Source organism: Python bivittatus, unplaced genomic scaffold (assembly GCF_059951505.1).
Source record: "Python bivittatus isolate LINGU-HERP-01145 unplaced genomic scaffold, Pbiv_v1 ctg000330_np1212, whole genome shotgun sequence".
NCBI lineage: Eukaryota > Metazoa > Chordata > Lepidosauria > Squamata > Pythonidae > Python > Python bivittatus.
This window is the reverse complement of record NW_028277058.1, coordinates 1,531,869-1,553,566: the sequence shown is the minus strand read 5'-3', so window position 1 is coordinate 1,553,566 and position 21,698 is coordinate 1,531,869. Positions and strand designations below refer to the sequence as shown.

Here is a 21,698-nt window from a genome sequence, read left to right as displayed (position 1 = left end):
GACGGAGTGCAGTTTTCCAAGAACACTGTTTCTCTTGCAAAATTTAGGTTAAACAAAAATCATGGTAATATCACTGCTGTGATGTTTGCTCCTGTCTCATTGATGATACCGGAATGAATTATAGCATGACCCTGGAGGAAATATAAAATTCTTTCCTCTGATTCCCTAGTCAGAGGCTGAAAGGCAGCAGTGGAAATGATGTGAAGGAATAATGCAAGTAACTGAGTTGCATACTTTGAGGATTTGCATTACAAGGTGGATGTTGTTGAGTTGCATCACAGATTAGGATAAAGATGAGGGGAAATTGTTTTATTGTTATTGTTAATTATGTATGACAACATATGGCCATGCACAACTGATTGAAATGACAAAAATGCTTATCTATTGATTTCTCTGACTGATGGAAAGTAGCAAGCAACTATCAGCTGCAATAATCTTCAAAACAAACTCTTCAGAGCTATTTTGGGTCTTTGTTCCCCATTAAAAATATTACCCCACCAGAATGTAACTTACCCTCAACAGGCAAACTAATTAACATTGTCTCCTGCAACCTTATCTAGCTCTTATGTTATGCATGGGTTTCTTGCTTGCTTGCTTGCTTGCTTGCTTGCAAGTGGATGCATCTCCAAACAAAGCACTCCATCTTACATTAAAAAAAATATATCTTGAGACATGTGGGCTATCTTGGAAATGAAGATGGTATTAGAGGTTTTGTAGCATGTCAGCTTCCCATTTCTTATTTTTAATTGAAAGATTATGGGCCTTTCTCCATTTGCGTCAAACCATAGAACAAACATGCCCTGCCAACTTCTTTGTTCTGCTATGTCCCCATGACTGACTGACTATTTATTTATTTAATTAATTAATTAATTAATTTGTATGCCACCCATCTCCCGCAGTGGGTGACTCTGGATGGCTTTGCCTTCATCTCATCCCCAGCATGGATGGAAAAAACAGATGTATTGTAAATCCTAGAAAAACAAGCTTGCAAAAATTGCAAGAACATTCTCTTTATTTGTTGTGGTTAGATACTACATCTGCTATGATTCAGGAGTGGGATGGATCTACCTTTGCATCCTCCCCCAACTTTCCTCCTGATCTATTAAAATATAATTTGCCACTAGCCATACAGGCTTGGGATGATACGTTATAGTTCAATGCATCTGGAGAGAACCAGATTGAGGAATGCTTTGCTAGGACATGAGAAAAACAGATATTGCACTTATATCCTTTCCAGCATGAGATGGAAAATAATCCAAAGGCAAGATCAGCCTGGTTTATAAATCTTAAAAATGCAATTTCAAGTTCTCTTGAAAGATCTTGACACTTGCTCCAAGGTATTTCTATCTTATTACAAGAAGTGTCCTTAGAATACTGACAGAAGCTCATCAAACTATCTATGCTTCTTGGAAAAAGAATGATAGGACTCCCACAATTTTTCACAAGTCAGAACTATTCTAAGTGGAAACAGTTGGAAGAATTAATCTTTTCTGGTTTAACACTGAAGTACTTTAAATATATTTGTGCCACAGATAATCATTAAAGCAAACTTTCACAAGTAACCACAAGAAATGAATATACCGTTTTTCATCATCTAGGAGAAACTTTTCTAAAGGGCAACAAAGAAGTGTGATAAGGTTGAAATAGAAACAGATATAGAAATTATACACTTTTCTCTAGTGCCTCTTTCCTGATCTACCATTTACTTGATGAATCATTTGGGAATTTGTAATTTTTTTTTTTTTTACATTTACAATCTCTAAATATTCTGTTTACAATCCATGTGTGGGTGAGCAGTCTCTTCTGCTACAACCAGGATAGAGATCACTTACCGCGTCTTGATAGAAACTACCCAAGACCTCTGATACCCAAGTTGGAAATCTTTAGTACAACTTCCTCTAATCAGCACAGAGCACAATAGAGTAGGTTGTTCTCCTCAATAATTCTTACTAGAATACACAGTGCTCCTTCAAGATCTCAACAGTGTCCTTGTACGTTGTGTTTAATGAAGATTGCACAGGGGAACTTCCCTCTAAATCCCTCTGAAATGACTAATTCCTATGTACAACTTTAAATGTGCCAAGAGAGGCACTGATCTTGCCTTCTTAGTTTTGCCCTAGGCAGAGATAAGCAATCTTTATTCTGCATAGGACTTCATTCCTGCAAACTTATCCACAGGAGATGATTCCAAATGCTGAAGTAAGACGGGGCAAGGTCAAAGCCCAAGTGAGTACAGCCCCTTGTTTCTCTTTTTCCTAGCATTCCGATCCTCCCAACATATTAGGGAAGAATTGCTTACAAAGGGCTTTTGAAACTAAGGTTACATGAAATTAGGCCAAGGGCCATGATCTAATCCTGATATTATCATTATTGCAGGATATAAAACTGGAATACAAAAGCTTATTCAGTAACATTAGGCCACATAATAGAGAAAAAAACAAGAAACAAGCTATGTGTAAGAACCGCTGTACTCAGTCCCCAATGAGTGCAACTCTCATTGAAATCAATGCGGATTCAGAGACAAGTAGATTTATTGAGAAAACAGTAGTACACAGCTCTAAGGCACAAAGAAACAGCTGGAACTAAATTCACAATGTGCTAAACCCCAATTTAAAGTCCTCTTGTTATCCCCTCCCCCGCTATCTTCGAAGCCTTCCTGTGCAGGTTGTCGGGGTTCTCAGATTTTCTTCGTTGCTATTCCCTTACGCATTCCTGAGAGTTCAGTAATTGCTCAGCAGCGCCTAGCAGTCCCCGCTCTGACCTTCTCCCCCCATCTGCTTGGAATGGCAGAACCACAGCAAACGAACTAGCAGTGCAAAGGAGTGGTCGCAATGATTCTGACATGCCGCCCCTCCAGAAAGAGGAGCAGTTTTGGTCTTCATGGCACAAACCTGGAAAGAGACTACAGAACGGAAATAAAACATATATACAATTTCACCACACTTGTTATTTAGGTTTGTCAGGGTATTTTCTATAAAAGTTTCTGATCAACCATGATGCTTTGACATCGTTATCAGCCACCCACTCGCTCTGCGCCCCCGGGAAATGTTTTCATTGAATGAGGAATTGCCATCTCCCTCTATGCATTCTGACATCCAGAATCTCCTGCACTTCAAAGTGCTGCTCACCGTCAACCATCAGGGGCTGCAGTGGCTCTTGTGTGGGATGCCACTTGGGTGATTGTGATTCTTTGAAAGGTTTTAAGAGGCTGCAATGGAATATGGGATGAAACCTCTTGAGGGACTTAGGCAATTTGAGTCGGAACCTAACAGGATTAATAACTCTATTGGAAAGGGACTTACAAACTTGGGTCCTAATTTTTTTGATGGTTGCAATGTTTTAAGATACTTAGTTGACAAATACACCTTGTCCCCCACTTTCCACGGTTTCTCTGGCAAGTGCTTGCAATCGGCATACTTCTTTTAATCATCCTTGACATCTTGCAATGCCAATTTAACTATTGGCCATAGGTCTGTTAACTGCGTGACCCACTTATCTATCGAAAGTATGTGGGTGGTTTCCTGAGGAAACTGTGGGAAAGCTACAAAGTCCTGCTCCATAGCTACTTTGAACAGGGTATGTCTGGTGCTCTGATGCATTGCATTATGATAAGCAACTTCAGCAAATATGCCCAATTGTCTTGCTGGTAGTTTATGAAACATTTTAAATATTGCTGCAACACGGAGTTCAGTCGTTTGGTGGCTCCATCTGTCTGGGGATGGTGACTTGAACTCAGGGATTGGTTTGACCCAATTAGCCTAAAAATGCCCTCCAGAACTTTGAGGTAAGCTGTGCACCACGATCGCTAATTATCCGGTTCGGGGTCCCATGTAGACTATAAATGTGCTGTATGAACAATTCAGCTAGTTTGTTTGCTGTGGGGATGGAGGCACACGCCATGAAATGGGCTTGTTTTGAAAACAAATCAGTTACCACCCAAATCACCATCTTTTTCCTGCTCTCGGGTAGGTCGACAATGAAATCCATAGCAATTTCTTTCCAAGGCCTCTCCAGGTTTGCTACAGGTTGTAGGGGCCCTATTGGCTTCCCCTCTTGCCTCTTTGCCACAGTGCAGGTAGGACAACCGGTCACATACTTGGCTATGTCCTTCCTCATAGAGGGCCACCAGAATTGTTGGCATAAAAGGTGTAAAGTTTTCACAAACCCAAAGTGGCCTGCCATCTTACTGTCGTGGCCCCTTTCTAACACCAATTTTCTGGTTTCTGCCGGGACATATAATCTTCCACCCCTCCACCATGCTCCATCGTGGTTTTCCAAAGCTTCATTTTGTCAGAACCACTCGTCAGCTTGCAACTTGTGGTTTAGATCCTTTAATAGATCCTCCTCCAGTTTACATACTGGTTGTCTACTTTTTGCCCGGGTCATTACCATCAGCCCTGTCTGGGGGTCTGGTATAACGGTGGCAATCACTGTTTTCCTCTGGCTGTCATGCTGTGGCAACCTAGATAAGGCATCTGCTAAGAAGTTTTTTCCCCCAGTAGGTACTTTAATGGGAAATTAAATTGACTGAAGAATTACACCCACCTCACAAGTCTTGGCGATAGTTTCCTTGGCGATTTTAACACCTCTAGATTTTTGTGATCGGTCCAAACCTCAAATGGATGAGCCGCCCCCTCCAGTAGATGCTCCAATTTACCAACGCCCACCTCACAGCAAACATTTCCTTCTCCCATACTAACCAGCGTCTCTCAGCTTCAGTAAACTTCTGTGAAATGTAAGCACAATAGTGCAACACCCCACCTGCCGTCTTTTGAAGTAAAACCACCCCTATCGGCACATCTGAGGCGTCTGCTTGGATTATAAATGGCTTCTCTGGGTCAGGGTGCTTTAGAATCGGCTCAGCCGTAAAGAGTCCTTTTAATTGCTAAAAGGCCTTTTGGCACTCCTCAGTCCAATTCAACGGTGCCCCCAGTCTTTGGGCTTTCACTTTATTATCCTTCCTCTTTGTCTTTAATAGGTCTGTGAGTGGGAGGGTGATCTGAACAAAGTTTGGTATGAATTGGCAGTATAAATTTGCAAATCCCAAAAAGCTCTGCAACTGCCTACATGTTTTTGGTGGCTCCCATCCAACCACATCACACACTTTAGCAGGATCCATTTCCACTCCTCTACTGGATATTCAATATCCCAAATAATCAATTCGCTCCTAGCAGTGCAAAGGAGTGGTCACGAGGATTCTGATACTATTCAGAAGAGCTAAATGCCAAACTTGCCCATAACTTTGGGTACTCATCATGGATTCTCTCACTAGTCATCTAGCCTAATCAGATAGGCTTCTCTATGCTATTCTTGTATCCTGCAATAATGATAAAATCAGAAATAACAGGATGGGGAGCAACCTAATGATTTGCTACCATTACCTAATGATACAGAAGGGTATTGTTGTCACATCATTGGGACAACATTAGAACAGGACTACGATCCACATGGAATTACCACAAATTAGTCTATGCAGATCCTTGGTCTAAGAGTGCCATTGTTCTTCCCTCTCCAACAGCTATCAACTCCAGCACAAGAGTATTTCTGTTCTGTATTATCTACACTGCCAGTGCAGCTCTTCATGTTCATTTCTAGGCATCCACCACTAGCAAACGGATGGAGAAGGGAGGGTGCAAATTAATCCTGACCTTTTGAACTGACCTTTTAAACTATCCTCATTTAAGTCCTTCCTTCGATTTCAGTGAGGTGCTACTTCAGGCAAACTGGCTTAGGTGACAATGAATCTGTGACAGAATAAACACAGCAATTTATCCAGTCCCTTCACTGAATCTTACAGCAGTTGAGTAAGATTCTCTTTAGCAGCAGGAACAGGGAGGGCAGAAAGGTACACAAGGAAACCTCATTGTTCTCAAAAGAGAATTCTTCCGCACATTTCCTTCTTACCTCCAATAGCTGTGGAGATGATTCATTATTTGTGCTTTTGCTAGGCATGGGTGCTGGGTCTCCCAGCAGGACAATACAACTTGCTTCCTTTGAGCCTGCCGTCTTTATTACCTCTTCAAGGAAAAATAACATGTGGCTTCCCAGAGCTCCCAGTTATTACTTCATTATGAGATCCTAATGAGAGAGATGCCCCCAGAGGCTCCTAGCAAGATCACTGATAGAAAGGAGCAGCTGGGACTGCCCAGCAGTGTTGTAGTCATCTCCACCTGGGAGATTAGGAGGCCTTATTGGTGCCGCAGAGCAATCAGTCTAGGAGAGAGAGAATCGGCTATCCTAATTACTCATATAATTGGATGAGAAAGCAACAGAAATAGCTATCATACCACAAGGATTCCCAACTCATTTTTTTCTAGGATATTTCTTCAGATCAGTAATATCTATTATCTGGAACAGAGACCCAAAGCCAATTAGCAGGCAGAAAGCTTCCATCCAGAGGCAAGATAAAGATCAGTATCTATGATAATGGGTTTGGGATACCATTAACCTGGACTAGCAAATTTGGGCCACAAAAATCTGGATGAACACCAGATGGCAACAAAGAGGCATATGGAAAACTCTTAACTGCCCAAATTTATGCTGGCCATGTCTAGTAGCCCCACCTTAAGGGAATAATAGTTTAACAAAGTTGTTTGGTTCATATTTGTAAAGCCATTGCAGCTTTCACTAGTCTTGCACTCTCCAAAACGGTTGGACAAAGTTGTCAATTTTTTCAGATTAGTAGGGTCTTTGCAGGCTGAGAATTCTGGCAGTTGTTGTTCAATAAATTTGGAAAGAATTTGTTTTGGGAAAGCTGAAATATCCAGAATACTCTGTGGAGTGAGTAAGTAAGCAAGATCATAGTGAGTATACATGTTGCTTGCAAAATGTGGTATTTGCTTAATAAGCAATATATAGGGCCTATCTTCACCTCCTGCTAAACAAGCACCTAGCCCACCAAAGAGACACTTTAAATTCATTTTAGTTGTTCCAGTTTTGAAGTAGTGATTTCCCTCTTCTCCCAACACAAGTCTTGACACTGTATATGAACAATCTACACCTCATTGATGATGTTGTGATGATGAATCAGGGGCTAGGATGCTTTAAGTTGTTGCAAACACACACACACTCCTTGGACTGCTGGTCACTGGACCATTTTTGCTTGGGCTGCAGAAGCAATGTCCTCAATATGCTAGGGATGAAAGCTAAACAAGTGAGCAGAGACTGGTTCAGGATGCTGCCAGCAGGAGAATCATGAAGCACCCTAAAAGGCCTCCCAGCCTCCCTCAGGCTATGAAGACTTTGCACTGCTTCCTCCTCTGGGCTGCCAAGGCTAAGAGTCACACCTTGGACCGAACTTCTCCAGGTTCTTGCAAAGACTGGAGTGAGGTGGGGGTTGAGAAGAAGCAACATCAGAAGAACCTTTCAGTTTCTGCCTTTATGATTGCTAACACATTTTTCAAACAACCTATGCCTATGTAGTTGACATCACCAGGTGAAGCACACAGAAATCAAATTGGTAGAAGGAGATAGAAGGGTTGATTGTGGAACGGATCGTGAACTGTTCATGTACAAGTTCCAAGTCAGGTTAAAATGGAAGAACTAAGCCAAGCAGTATTCACAATATGATGTTAAACATATATCTGCCATTTTCAAGGAGAACATCAGAAATCACTCTGAACCTCACTGATAAGGAACCAGAGGAACTTTGTGAATGAAATCCACAAAGTTAAGGATAAATATGAAAAGAGACTGCCAAAGACCAAGAAACAGAAGGAAGCAAACTGGATGTCAGAACAGAAATTGTCAAGGACAGAAAAGAAAGCCAAAGCCCAGAAAGAAAGATCTTTGGAAGGAGCTTAATGAAGAATTTCAGAAAACCATTAGAAGAGATAAGAAGCAATATTACACTGAGGATGGAAACAAGGCAAGAAAAGTTTTCCAAAAGAATTCTGAACTCAGACTGAGGTTCCAGTTTCAAATTGATATGCTAAAGGATGTCAATAGAGATACTAACCATTTCAAAGAATAGAGAGAGATGGGAGGGATGTCAACATCCAAGTCACTTTAGAAGATGTTCCCTGATTATAAGAACCTCTAGTACTAGAAGATGAAGTTAGATCAGAACTTCAGTCATTACCAGGTAGAAGGCTACAGAGATATGGTAAGCAACAGAAGAATTAGTAAACATTCTAACTATGCCTGCAAAAGACAGTGACCAACAGATTGGAAGAGGTCAGTTTACATACCAATACCAAAGAAAGGAAACTAAACTGCTTGTGCAAACTATCGCACAATATCCTTAATTTCATATGCTAGTAAAATAATGAGGATCATCCAATGCAAAGAAACTACCAATCTGCCTTTCCCCAACTTGACACCCCACCCAAATGGGTAGAGTTTAGGAAGCTGAAGTCTATTGCATCTATAGTCTATCAGGCTCAAGAAGGCAACTACAAATGGACCTGAGATGAGTTCTAATCAGAGCTCTCAGTTATACCAATCTTGTTGAGTGATAACTTGACTGTGCAATAACTACATCAGAAAAGTACAGTATTCCAACTGAATAGGAGTTGATATATTAAACTCAGTTACTCCCTTCTGAGATGGCAGACCTGACAGTACAAGGCTTTATTGCTGAAGTCACCAATGGTTTTTTAGTTGCCTATTACACCCATTCAGAAAGAAGGTTGCAAGTGGAGATTTCTGTTGCTATTAGCCTTTGAGCTGAATAAGCCTGCCAACAGCCACTCCAAGAGTATGAATAAGACTCAGGGAAAGGAGTGCCAAAAAGAAGGAAGGGGAGAATTAATAGATGGGTGAGGAAAGGTGAGATTGAAACTTGTGCAGACAAGACTAACAGACCGAAAGGACCAAAATATTTAGCTCTAAGAGAGAGACAAAGCTGCAGAGTTTCTCAGTTATATCTTTACTTGCCAAAGTTTTGCCATCATTATGAAACTTTCCTTGTCTTCCCCAAAGAAATATTTCCTGAAATTCTCTTGGCCTTGCTAAGTTAGTTCTTGTCTTACAGAGAAGCAAGATACATGGTCCTTTACCTTTTGGTGATTGGATCAGAATTTATTCACTGTGCAACTACATTACTTCTTCATTTTTCTGACTTTTCAGATTGGGAACCTTTTATTAGATTTTTCTGAGTGCCAATAACTGACCAACTCCTACAGAGAGCTCTCTCAAATCATTTTCTCTGACACAAACATTGTTTGCTAAATCATTCCTTAAGACACAGAGGGGGATAAAATAGAGAAGAAAAGTATTACAGTAATTCTGTCAGGAGAAATCTAAACTATACACCTGAAATTCTTTCTAGTGTTTTCATGAGGTACAAATCATATTTATCTATAATTTGTACCTCACGGGGTGTGTGTGTTTGTGCGTATGTGAAAATACATATTATACTCAAATACGCACATACACGAATACATATATACATACATACATTACACACAAGAATGGCTCTTCCATTACTTTTTAAATAGGTGATTTATTATTAATATTCAGCTTTGGTGGAGTATCTGCCTGCCAACAGCACTCAGCAATATAGTTTATTGTAAGTTGAAGATCTAATAACTGAAGCATGCTTTGGTCTGAATTAAAATAGAAGGTTTACTCACATATAACCTCTCACACATAGGGCCAACTCTATCACTGGACAAAGTAAAATGGTCACCTGAGGCAGCAGATGCTGGAAGATGGCAGCAGAGTGTCAGGTGAGAGAACTACATGCCAGTCCAATTAGCTGATGAATTGTGAATGGGAAAGGGCACCTTAGACTACAACGAGCCTTGAGCCAGCCCTGTACAGGCTCCTACAGACCAATAAGAACTATGTTATTTCAAAGGAGATTACTTCCTTTATGCCTACACAAAATACTGATCTGGACACGTAGCAGGAAATTGTGTTCTGTCAGGAAGCAACTGAATGATCCAGTTTTACTGGACGCAAAAACGTACAGAGTTACTCATACATTGTAGGAAACTGAGTCAAAGCCATTGGTCAAGTAGTGAATGGAGCGTGAGGTTAACATTGGTTATTTGTTTGCAATATCTTTCCACCAAGGTCTAATCTACAACTGATGATCTGCTCCTGTGCTCCCCATCAAAACTCTTTGATTATTTCATATTTCCCTAAGATTGGGAATTGTCCCCTTCATATGTTAAAGAGGACTTCATATGTGCTAAAACGATAGTTTTGACAGTTTTGTGCTTTGTACTGATTTACAAATAAGGGATTGAAGCTGGACAGCTCACAAGAAGCTTTGAAATGCCCTCACATAGTGCCCTTTCCAATAATTCATTCATGGAACAAGATACTGTTAAGTATGTATGGGCTACAATAATAACCATCACTGTAAGGTTAAGGATTGGGATGCATGTATTCTGTAATATGCATTAGACTGTTCTAAACTTCATTGATTAAATGCCATCAGGTCAGTGTAAATTCTTGGTAACAACACAGAGAGACCTTCTCCAAGATGATATGTCTCCAACCTCGACCTTCAGGTCTTCCAACAGAGCATCCATTGCCACTGTAATTGAGTCCATCCACATTGCTATTGATTGTCCTCTTTTTCTCTTTCCTTCCACCTTCCTTAGCATTATAGACTACTTCAGAGAGCTTGGTATTTGTATATTATAATAATACAAAGGGAAAATAAAAAATAAGAATTCATAATGCAAATAAAAAGTGATAGCTAAGGATAACTATCAACAATAATTAACAAGGTTCATCTAACCTCCTGACCCCTATGCCTGGAAGAACAGCCAATTTTTTGTTTTATTCTTGTTGTGTATTCTTATTTTTTATTCTCCTTTTGTATTATTATACTTATGTTTTTAACTGTGTTCGCCACCCAGAGTCACTTATGCAAGATAGGTGACTATATCAATTTAAATAAATAAATAAATCATCCAAAGCATATTAATCTGAGTCAGATTATTTCTTTCTCTATTTCAAACTATACATCATTATATGGTGATCCTATATTTGTTGCCATGTTATGGCAAGGAGTGTTTGAAATTGCTTCCTTATTCCAATTCTCCATGGCCAGGTTTTCACAACAGACTAGATATGTTTAAAGTGGGCTTGGATACTTGGTGGTTCAGCTGAAAGAACCCAGCCTGTCAAGTCAACGATGTCCAACTCTCAGTTCTGAAGCATTCTCACACAACCAGGCTTGGGTCAGATAAATACTTCTTTATTAAGAGGTACATGTAGCTTGTAAACAGAACATTGCTAAAACTAACGCCTTGGGTAAACCTCCCTCTATTTATCCCCCCTCCCCTTATTGCCTGGCCGTGACTCCTCTTCACCTGTTGTTGACCTCTCTCCTTCCTCCCCGAGCTTCTTCCTGGTTCTTTGGGCCCCAGCTGCCTGGCCGGCAATCAAGCCAGTCTAAATTGCCCATATATGGTTAAGCTGCTTCCCAACTCCCCTTACAACCATTAACAGCCACCACCCCCCTTATTTACAAGTGGCAGAAACAAATCAACCCAACTCCCAACGAATGCAATACAATGGAAAACAACAACAGTTGGGTGATGCAGGTTCTGACACAGCCATTATCTTAGAATATGGTGTGAAGGAGACCATTGTGTTAAGCTACAATAAGGTTTCATTGTTTGGGTATAGTATATTATAAGAACAGAACCATTTCCTTAATACAGTTTATATGTTGTGTGAATCCATTTTTGCAAAGGTGGAAACAAAAATAATAGTAGACAACACTGCGACATTGCAAAACATTGATTTTCTTTTTCATAAGGCAAACAATAACCTTTTGGAAATCATTACCAAAGGATATGGTAATAGCCAGAAGCTTAGATGCCTTAAAGGAAGGATTGAAGAAATTCACAAAGAGGAGATCTATCAATGAGTATTGGAATAACTAAATCAGGATAGCCCCCCCCCAAAAAAAAAAACAGAAAATATACTGGTTTGCATAACCCTCCTGGAGGTGAGGGGGATTTGCCCACCTAGCTGAGGAAATGTGGAAAGAATTACTATGTTTTCAAGCAAAATGCTGTATATCTTCTTCTAGTGGAGAAAACTGTTCTCAGGTGACTCATGTATGCCTGCTTTGACTGTTATCTAGATGCTGATAGATAAACATCTCCCAAACAGGCAGGTCTTTCAGTAGACCAGATGAAGTGTAGGGAACAGATGCTCTTCTGATGTTTTGAACTACAACTTGTTCCCTATGCTGCTTATTGCTAATGAAAGTTAGTCCAGCACATCGAGAGGATACCAGGCTGTCTAAAACTGCAGGAGATGATACCTTCAAAAAGACATGTGTCTTCTTAAAATAGAATGCATAGCTGCACTAAACACACTTGGAGGGCTTCAGGTTGGGAAGAGACTCCATTAGAAAATGACAACGCTTATCTCCAAGTGTCAAAAATACTTCATCTTGTGTTTTCTGTAAATCAACTCTAGTAAAAGAACAAGAACAATGCAGGACATTATTTTTCTTCTAATCAGCGTGTAACCTTATTTTATGGAAATAAATCATTCCTTCCCTATATCTTTTTGAGGCAAGTTTAATTGACTGTGGCTAATTATATATGCCATTCCTGCTGTCCTTAGACATCTATCTAATGTCATAAAGAAAATTAGAAAGAAACCCAATCTGCTCAGTCTAACCTGTGTGCTGCAATGTCAAAAGGCAGAGGGTAAAAATCACTGGGCTCTGCAGATTTCATACAAAGCAATGAAGCTCATTTGCATTTCTGTATCAGAGAATTTCACACCGAAGGATCATCTACTTTGCTCTAATATTCAGCCGAACAGCTGTCAAAGGGAGGATCATTCCATTCAAGCAGAAAACTTGGTCCTCCTGGACTCATGGCTACTGCTAGATAAGCAGGTGGAGGCTATGGCCAAGAGCTCTTTGCCATGTTTTCCTGCTGTGTTCCTTGCAACTCTGCCTGGAGTAGGACGCCCTAGCACCAGTTCTGTTGCCATTTATCACAAGATTGGACTACTGTAATATGCTCTACCTCAGTGTTTCTCAACCTTGGCAGCTTTCAGATGTGTGGACTTCAAGTCCCAGAATTCCCCAGCCAGCCTGGCTGGGAAATTCTGGGAGTTGAAGTCCACACATCTGAAAGCTGCCAAGGTTGAAAAACCCTTCTCTACATGGTCTGCCTTTGAAGATCACTTGAAATCTGCAATTGGCCCAAAATGCAGTGGCTCACTTGCAGGTAAAGAAGAGTTGCCACAGCCCTGGACAGGCCCTGGACCAGTTGCGTATAGGATTCCAAGTGCAAATCAATCTGTTGGTTTTAATCTGTCAAGATCTATATGGCTTGGCCCCTAATTATCTTCAGGAGCGCTTTGTCATCATGGAATGGACTTCTGGTGCATGCTCCCCACAAAATCTATTAATGATCCCCATTACCAAAAAGCTAAGAAACAGAGTCTTGTAGACAAGGGGACAGTCTCCCAACCCATCCCAGGTTGGATCAGCCCTTTTGTGGAAGTTAGTAAAAATGGAGCCCTTTCAGAGAGCTTTTGAGTGCTAAAGACTGTGCTCCACCTGAATTACCGTATTGCTGTTGTCCTTGGTTTAATACAGAAATAAAATATTTACTGGGCTAATAAGGAAGCTAAAAGTAGGCCAGCGAGGGCATTTGAAAGTCTGAGTTCCTGTCAAAGGCACTCTCACAGAAATGTCAGCCCTGGAGGGACTTGTCTGTGGTTACCATGTTTACTCATAAGGTAGCCATATGCCACAAGCAAACTGTTGACGCTTGTTGCTCCCCACCACTCCCTCTAACCCCAACATGTTCTGTACTGCCACAGTCAACCTTTTTCAGTTGTGGCAGTAGAAGCAGATGCACCCATTTGTTTTTATTTTATTCAGCATATAAACCACCTAGCTGGAATGACTCCAGGCAACGTACAAAAAGACAAACATCCCCTTCCAAACCAAACGTTAGAGTGCAACCACCCGATATTTGTATTTTAAAATAATGTTTGTGGGGCTCCATGGGGCTCAGAAGAACTCTTGGAAATAAAGATAAAGATGATCCAGGAGGCTGGGACTTGGTTTTATAGTATGCTAGTTTTCTCTTTAATTTAAGGACATGTTTTAAAAAACAAATGGGCCTTCGAAGAAACATTTGTGCCTTCTTCACTTCTCTCGTTAGGGAACAACACAGCTGCTACAACAAGGAGATTGCGCTCTTACTTGCATTTGAATTGTTTTATTTAAAACTTGATCAAAATAATAATATGGAACACCTCTAGAAATAACAATAAGCCATGGCTACAGCTTCAATATCCCACCACCAAGGTACCGGGGAGGGAACTCCAAACGATTTTGCACACTGATTCCAAGTACTTGTTGACAAAACCAGCCACAATTAACTATGATTATTCAGCTCCTAAGCAACAAGGGCAAAGAGCAGTAAGGCCAAGATCAAGAGAGAATTTGCCCTAATTATATCATACTGATGCAAAGTACATAACTTATTATAGCTTATCGCTTGGCTTCAAGAAGACATTATGTGAGGAACATGTTATTCAGAAGGCCACCTTAAATCCTAATCAAGTTACACTGCAAAAGCACTGAGAAGGGAAAGAGTTTTCAGGCCTCAAATGGACTAAGCAGGTTTCCAGATTAAGCATGGACAAAATAAATGGATTATATTATATGGAATACTAAAAGATAATAGCATTAGCATCTTCTGTACCTTTATCACCCCTCTAATGCAGTCTCTAATTTACACGGAAAAACTAAATCCAGCTAAAATCAATTGATTAGCTTTTTAATTCTGTGAAGAGCTTTGGCTAAGCAGCTAAATTTCATTTCTTGCCTAAGCAACGCAAGTTCAACTCATTTAGGTTTAATTTGAACCATAATTCAATTCTGACTATTAGCATACTTGCTCTCTTGCATGCATGTTTCTCATACAAGGAAGAAATCACCAGGACTTTTTGAAATGAACAAGGAGGAGAAAAGACAAAACATTTTACATTTAACCATAATATGAAAATGAAAGTTTTGGGTCCCCCTCCATTACTCATCATCCTGTTTTTTTGTTTTTGTTTTTCTGGTTACATAGCAAATCTGGTAGCACCTTTTTTTGACTTTATTAACATTTTATTAAAAGGCACAGCTGCTTTTTTGTCAGTTGCAGCTCATAAAAGCTTATGCATTTTAATAAAAGTTGTTCGTCGGAAAAGCTGCTATCGTATTCCTGATTTTTTGCCCACATAAATTATCCCAGCTCTCCTCCTACAACTAATCTAATACACTATAAACTGAAAACACACCAAATTTTTTATGCTCCTAGAAAACAACGGGGGGGGGGGGAATCAGAGCAAACACCCACAGATTTTTTGTGAAGGCTACTGCTTCTACAACTTTTTTTTAAAATCTCCAAATAAGAACATTTTTTCAGTAAATTGATATTAACAACGCTATCCTAACCACAATTTACATCAAAATACAGTGTAAATCAGAAGCATTATTATTTTCACTGATGATTCCATTTACCTCTACAGAAAGGTAGACCATATGTCATACTTGCCTCATTGATCCTAAGTTATACATTCCTTGTTTTTCTCCTAATTATTTTTTACAGCAAAACAATGCAAAGGTAAAGAAGAGGAAAAAAAAAAAAAGATGTGACATATTCATTTAAAACAGTTCTGGGGATACCAATGCAGCATACAAAATGAAAGCAGTCAAATAAGAATCATAATGTAAAATGTTGAAAGCTGTTCCTTCTGACAGAAAAAGCAGTGACATTGGAAGAATGTGTTTACAAACCTACCTGCCCCAACTACAGGAAGATTTACTTCTGAGAAGGTATCGTTAGGAATTATTGTAAAATAAGCTATTCAAGAGCCAGTTTTGAGGCAGCGACACACAACAGAAAGGATGTAAAAAAAAGGGGATTGCAAACAGGAAGCATGTAATTAACACTGGAAAGGACCCTTTCTAACTGCATTTTCCTTGGACGCTAAGAAGGGTATAAATTCTTGGAATGGAGCCCTGCTGGTTACAATAGCACTCAGTATTGTGAATGTAACTTTCATAGTAGTAACTGAAGAAATAAGATCCCTTAGAGATATATATAAAAGCTAGAGTACAGAGGATACTGACTTCAAAGGATTTATTTTAGATATACTAACATATGAATACAATGGTCAGCTATATTTTGCCTATAACAGGTAACTGAACTTAGCTGACTTTTGATGATCCAAAAAAGCTAAGCAGCATCAGACCTGGTTACTATCTGGATGGGAGACTACCTGGAAATACCAAAGGCTACAGATTAGTCCACGAAATTAAAAAAAAAAAAATCCCAGGAAATGACAAACCTACTTCCATATTGATGCCAAGAAAACAGGATCTCCATTGTCTCCATGTCAACTTAAGACTTGAGTCTTTACAGATTTTTAAATAGGCATTTTACTGTTCACTGTAGTGCTAGACCCCCATCACTTTTAATTCCCTGAATAATATAGGTTTGTGTAATAGGTAGGCTCATATTTATGTGAGGTCTATGAGTTTGCAGATCATAAAAGGTTACTGTCAGAAGCCTCGCAATCAATTAACCATTTTGCTAGTTGGCTTGCTTCGTTTCTGCCATTATAAGAAATGGGGGGGGGGGAGATAGCTAGAGGAAGACCGTTAAGTGCAGATGGACTGTTATCTGTTTCTCAGGAATGCCCAAGGTCATACCAGCATGAGACCAGGAGAGACCCACTGAAAGACACGAGGACTATGGGATGGAAGGAGGGGGTGATGAAGGAAAAAGTGGTTAAGTAGCGTTTAGCACATACAGGCTTTTTAGTTTCAGCAATGCTTTGAAGACTGTGTACTACTTCTCAATAAATGAATCTTACTTTGAACTTATCTGAGTTTCAAGAGGAGTCACTTTTGTTGGGGATCGAGCACTGCAATTCATCACAGTTACACCATCTTGCAGAACCCACAGACTCTCTTTAATATTCAAAAATAAATTCTGTTAAACCTGTAAGTAGCCAGCTACTTTCTGTATTTTAAGGGAACCTAACTTTGAAAGGAAAAGGATGTTTCTAAACCTCATTACATCAATGGTGTTTACATTCATGCAAAAGGAAATTATTTGCTGGATTTGTTCTGCTATGTCAATCACTTTTCCTCAACTGCCTTTCACTTAAATATAAGAATGATATGTATCACAGAGAGGAAAACAAAAAAAGGACAGTTTTGACATCCTTCAGGATTTTGTGAGGGGGGAAGATATTTACTCCTGTCTAGACAAGGCTATTCCCAATAACCTTCTTAAAGGAATGTTTAAAATATTTAAATTAATGTCGTGGGTCAGCAATGTCATTAACTGCTAAAATGTCATCACTTGTGCACTGGCACCAACCTTTCCTAATCTGATGGCCTCCAGATCTGCTTAAGAATGATCCTCACAATGGCTATTCAACATACACAAACTGAATGGGAATTATGGGAAGACTGTAATCCAACACAACTGGAAAATTAGGGAAACCTAAAATAAGACTGTTTAATCTTCTGCAAAGCAGGCATTTTAGGAAGGTTTCCAACATAATGTAGCCCAGTGTTTCTCAACCTTGGCAACTTTAAGACGTGTATACTTCAACTCCCAGAATTCCCAGCCTGGGATTTCTGCCAGTTGAAGTCCATACATCTTAAAGTTGTCAAGGTTGAGAAACACTGCGGTGGCCAATGTTGCCACATGTCCAATGTACAGTATGGACCAGCTGTATCTTTTCTTGTTTCCTCCCATTCTGGAATAAACCCAGAACACCCTGTCAATCATTTTAAGAAACCCACTTACTACCAAATCACGAGCCAGAGAAAGAAAGAAAATATAATCCATCTCAGTAGATTTCTGGCTTGTATACTTTCCATGAGTAGATTAAATGAGGCTGCAGTGAATGACTTGGCTTCCTGTTAATTGCATTGCATATGTAGATTGAAAAAGGGCACGAGCAAGTGCCTCATCTCTTACCAGAAGGCAACCTTCCCCAAGGGTGGTAGTGTTAACCTGATGAAGCTAGAAGCTGGAAACCAGAGACCATGGGATAAACCAAGGAAACCACAAAACATACAAGTCTGCAAGCAAAAATGAGGAACAAGCAATAAATGTTGAGTAGGAACAGAAGAATAGCCAAGAAACAGAGTCACTTATGTGAGATGGGAAGCTAGACAGGGCCAGAAGACATGGTCTTTCAGTAGGGCTCAGCTTATGTAGTTCCTGCTTAGGAAGATTCAGTGGCCAGCCAGGATGGAGGCCATCTGAAAACTGAGGGGAGCCTGCATTTCTTGATAAGGAGAAAGTACCCTGGCATCAGTTGGGTCATCAGGTGTAAGTCCAGAGCCTGCAGTCTTGATTCCAAAAATTCAAGGCCACTCACTTTTTTTTTTTTAAAGTGCCTCCTCTTTAATTTCCTTTCTGTTCTAGATGCCCACTGGGAACAAAAAGGGGGGGGGGAGAGAAAAAGAAATCATGTTAATGTCACTATCAGTAAGAACAGGATGGGATATGGTAGGGGAGCAAATGAGCAGCAACTTCTGTGGGAGACAGAAAAGGAAAGGACCCCAGGGAAAAAGTGAGGGAAAGAACACTCACTTCAGCAGCATGTGTACTAAAATGGGCACGATACAGAGAATATTAGCATGCCCCCCCCAACAGAAAGTGAGGGGGAAAAAGAAACCGGGACTTGAACACCAAGGAGGAAAGGGAACAAAGTTTGGGCTCTATTTTATGGACCACTCTCCACCATTCCAAAAGTACAGATGGTCCCTACTCTAAAGTATTTCAAAGACAGGCCCAGTCAACACTATTTCACTGTTCCTACTCCAGCAGTGCCCCTGACCCAGGGGTGTCCACATAGTACGGTTAAAAAAAAAACAAGATGGCAGCCATAGCATGCATAACACAGAGGCAGAGCTTTGGACCATTGTGGCTGCTCTCTTGACCTTTCTGACCATACCCTGCGGACACTCCTGCACGATCAACCCAAAACGTTAGTTTATCATAATACTTCCGACACCACATTGCTTTGGGGCCCTGGAAGAGTATCCGAGTATCCAGGATAAGCTGCTGTGGCACATTTCTTGATAATGTTGTTCATGTGCCAAAGTCAGGCTTGGTGAGAATGATATGCTTTCATTTTAATTTGGAGGTTGGATCAATAGTTAAAAACAGACGTAGCCTAAGAACCTCATCAGCACAGCAGATCTTCTAAAGAAAAATCCCATCAGAACAACGTGCATTTGAGAGTATCTAGCAAAGAGCAGCAATGAGTGTAATATTAAAAGTTAGCCGAAATAAAATAGATTTCAGGTGAATGATTTTATTTGCAACACATAAAAGATATTCATTGCCACTATAGTTCTACTACAATATGGATTTATGGCAATCTTATTTTAGTGTTTTTCCCCCATGTTTCTACTACTATTGACTTGGCATTATTACTTGATCATGGTTTGAAGTTTGGCATTATCTGTTTAAATCAGGATTCAAGTTCAAACTTTATTTCAGTCAAAGACCAGTATAGAACATAACAACTAACAAACTGTTTAAAAGTAAAAAAGGAAGGCCAGATATAAAACACAAGCTAAAAGGTTAGAACAGAATATTACCACTATTATTACCACTATAAACTGTGTTTCTAAAGCTAAGAAACACTGTTAGTTTTAGATAAATATCTCTAAAGTATTTAGTGTCCCCTCTTTAATTTAATTTAGACATAAAACTAAAATTCTAAGACAGAAGTAGGTTTAAAAAAAGGATAAAATCTATCTATCTATTCAGTGTTGTCCAAAGTTTAGCCCCAATTGTACTATGTTAAAGATTGGGGATTAGTCAGTTTGGATCTTATCTTGCTGGCAGCATAACAGAATCTGGCAATATCCAGGAAGGTAGAATCCCTTTGATCCAAAAAAGAAGAAGAAGAATTTGTATGTTGAAGGTATCAGAATGACTTGGGTATTTTACCAGATAAGGGGAAATAGATTCTAATATCTGTATAAAAACAGCAGTACAGTAACACGTGGGCAACAGGTTCTATGGCGCCTATACAGTATCACATGGACATAATCAAGCAGCATATGGAATTTTTTTCTACCTGCTTCCAAACTAGCTGAAGGGAAAGCATTAAATCGAGCCAGTGTTAAGGCCCCTCTCAGCCTGGATACTGTAATATTATTTAAGTATCTTGCTGGTTTGAACATATAAGACTGACTGCTCAGGAAAACATTCCTTGCCTGGTCTTGTTGGAGGTCTACATTCAGAACGTGTTGTGTCAGAAGCCTCCTGGCTTATTCATATCCCAAAGGAAGGAGAATCTCTTGCAAAAAGCCATAAAAGTGTACTTTGTCAACGGAGATCACTCTTCCACCTAGCACTAAAACTGTCCGATAATGTCAAGGAGTAAATCAGGGCTACTGTATCTGGACTGCAAAAATCAGGGAGATGGTTAAATTGCAGCAGAGATTCAGAAAATACTAACACTTTGCTGCAAATGATTATTGAGCAATGAAAAGAACACACTACATGAATGCTGTGCCTACAGGTGTGAGTTAGTGTGTCAGCAAAAAAGCATTTGAAGCATGTTGGAACTTGGAACCAAGGAGAAGGAAAATGTCTTGCAAAAGGTAACATGGTGTTGGACGTTCAAGTACTGTATTACTTCCTGCCCTAATCAAAGAAATCATGCTTCCTTTTTGCATCATAGCATTCAGGATGGTTCCCCAAAACAAGCTTCATTATGAAAATTACATGGTGGCATCATTATTTTGCCACCCCATTTTTTTTTAACCTTCCTCCTTTGGCGGATCCTCATGTTACATGTGTAAAAATTCATATGGATTCAAACTGAAAACTATCTACACTTAACATCTCTGCAGATTGAATAGAGATTTGCTGCTCTTGACTCCAAAATGCTTTACATTTATTTTGATTTTTCCTATTTCTCTGGTTCAAGATAGGTTATAATATTTTTCTTGCTTATTTGGTGCTCTCAAAGCTCTGTTGCAGAGGTGAAGCTCAAAGGTTGCCCTGATTTCTTTTTTGCTGCTGAATAGTGATAGAAAGCTGACTCTGGAGCAGCTATTCTTTCAGTCCACAAGGCAAAAGTTGTACAAAAATACATTCCAACTGTCCCTATGTTTACCACCCTTTACTGAATGTTTCCAGACAAGGCTTTGCATGTGCAAAATACAGGTAGTCCTCATTTAGTGACCACAATTGGGAACCCGAAATTTGGTTGTTAAGTGAAGTGGTCACTAAGTGAAACTACGACTGTGCTTATGATCTTACTTCAGCTTTCCTTTGCTTTACAGACCTGCAAAGGTCATAAATGTGAGGATTGGTCGCAAAGTTACTTTTTCATCATCGTTGTAACTGTGAACAATCACTAAAGGAGGCAGTTGCTAAACTAGGACTACCTGTACCTTGTCTCATTTCTGGATTTTTATAAGACTTAAGAATCCAGATATGGGACTGGTTCACATACATGCTAAGCCATAATGTGATTTGCTTTTTGAGTTAGTGTTAGCGCTTTGAAGTAGTCCTGACAAGAAGCAAAACATGAACACTAACTCTGTTCATTGTAAAGTTACATTAACAGAATCTTGCAAGTCTGAAAATATTTTCCCCTTTCCTTTTCCTCTCCAGAAAACTAGGGAGGGTCCCTTCTGAAATGCTTCCCACGCCCCTTTTCCTTCTGAGGGCTGAGACACCTTTTGCATAACAGTTGTC

The 21,698-nt window shown here is 39.8% G+C and overlaps 1 long non-coding RNA gene across 1 annotated transcript in view; it reads right to left on the bottom strand.

Moving 5' to 3' along the window:
• Positions 1-2,575: 2,575 nt before the first annotated feature.
• Positions 2,576-21,698, bottom strand: part of LOC103055350 (uncharacterized) — a 33,200-nt gene continuing 14,077 nt past the window's right edge. Inside the window, exon 3 of the long non-coding RNA XR_003086518.2 lies at positions 2,576-2,902. This is a non-coding gene — a long non-coding RNA (uncharacterized LOC103055350). The remainder of the gene's footprint in view (positions 2,903-21,698) is intronic.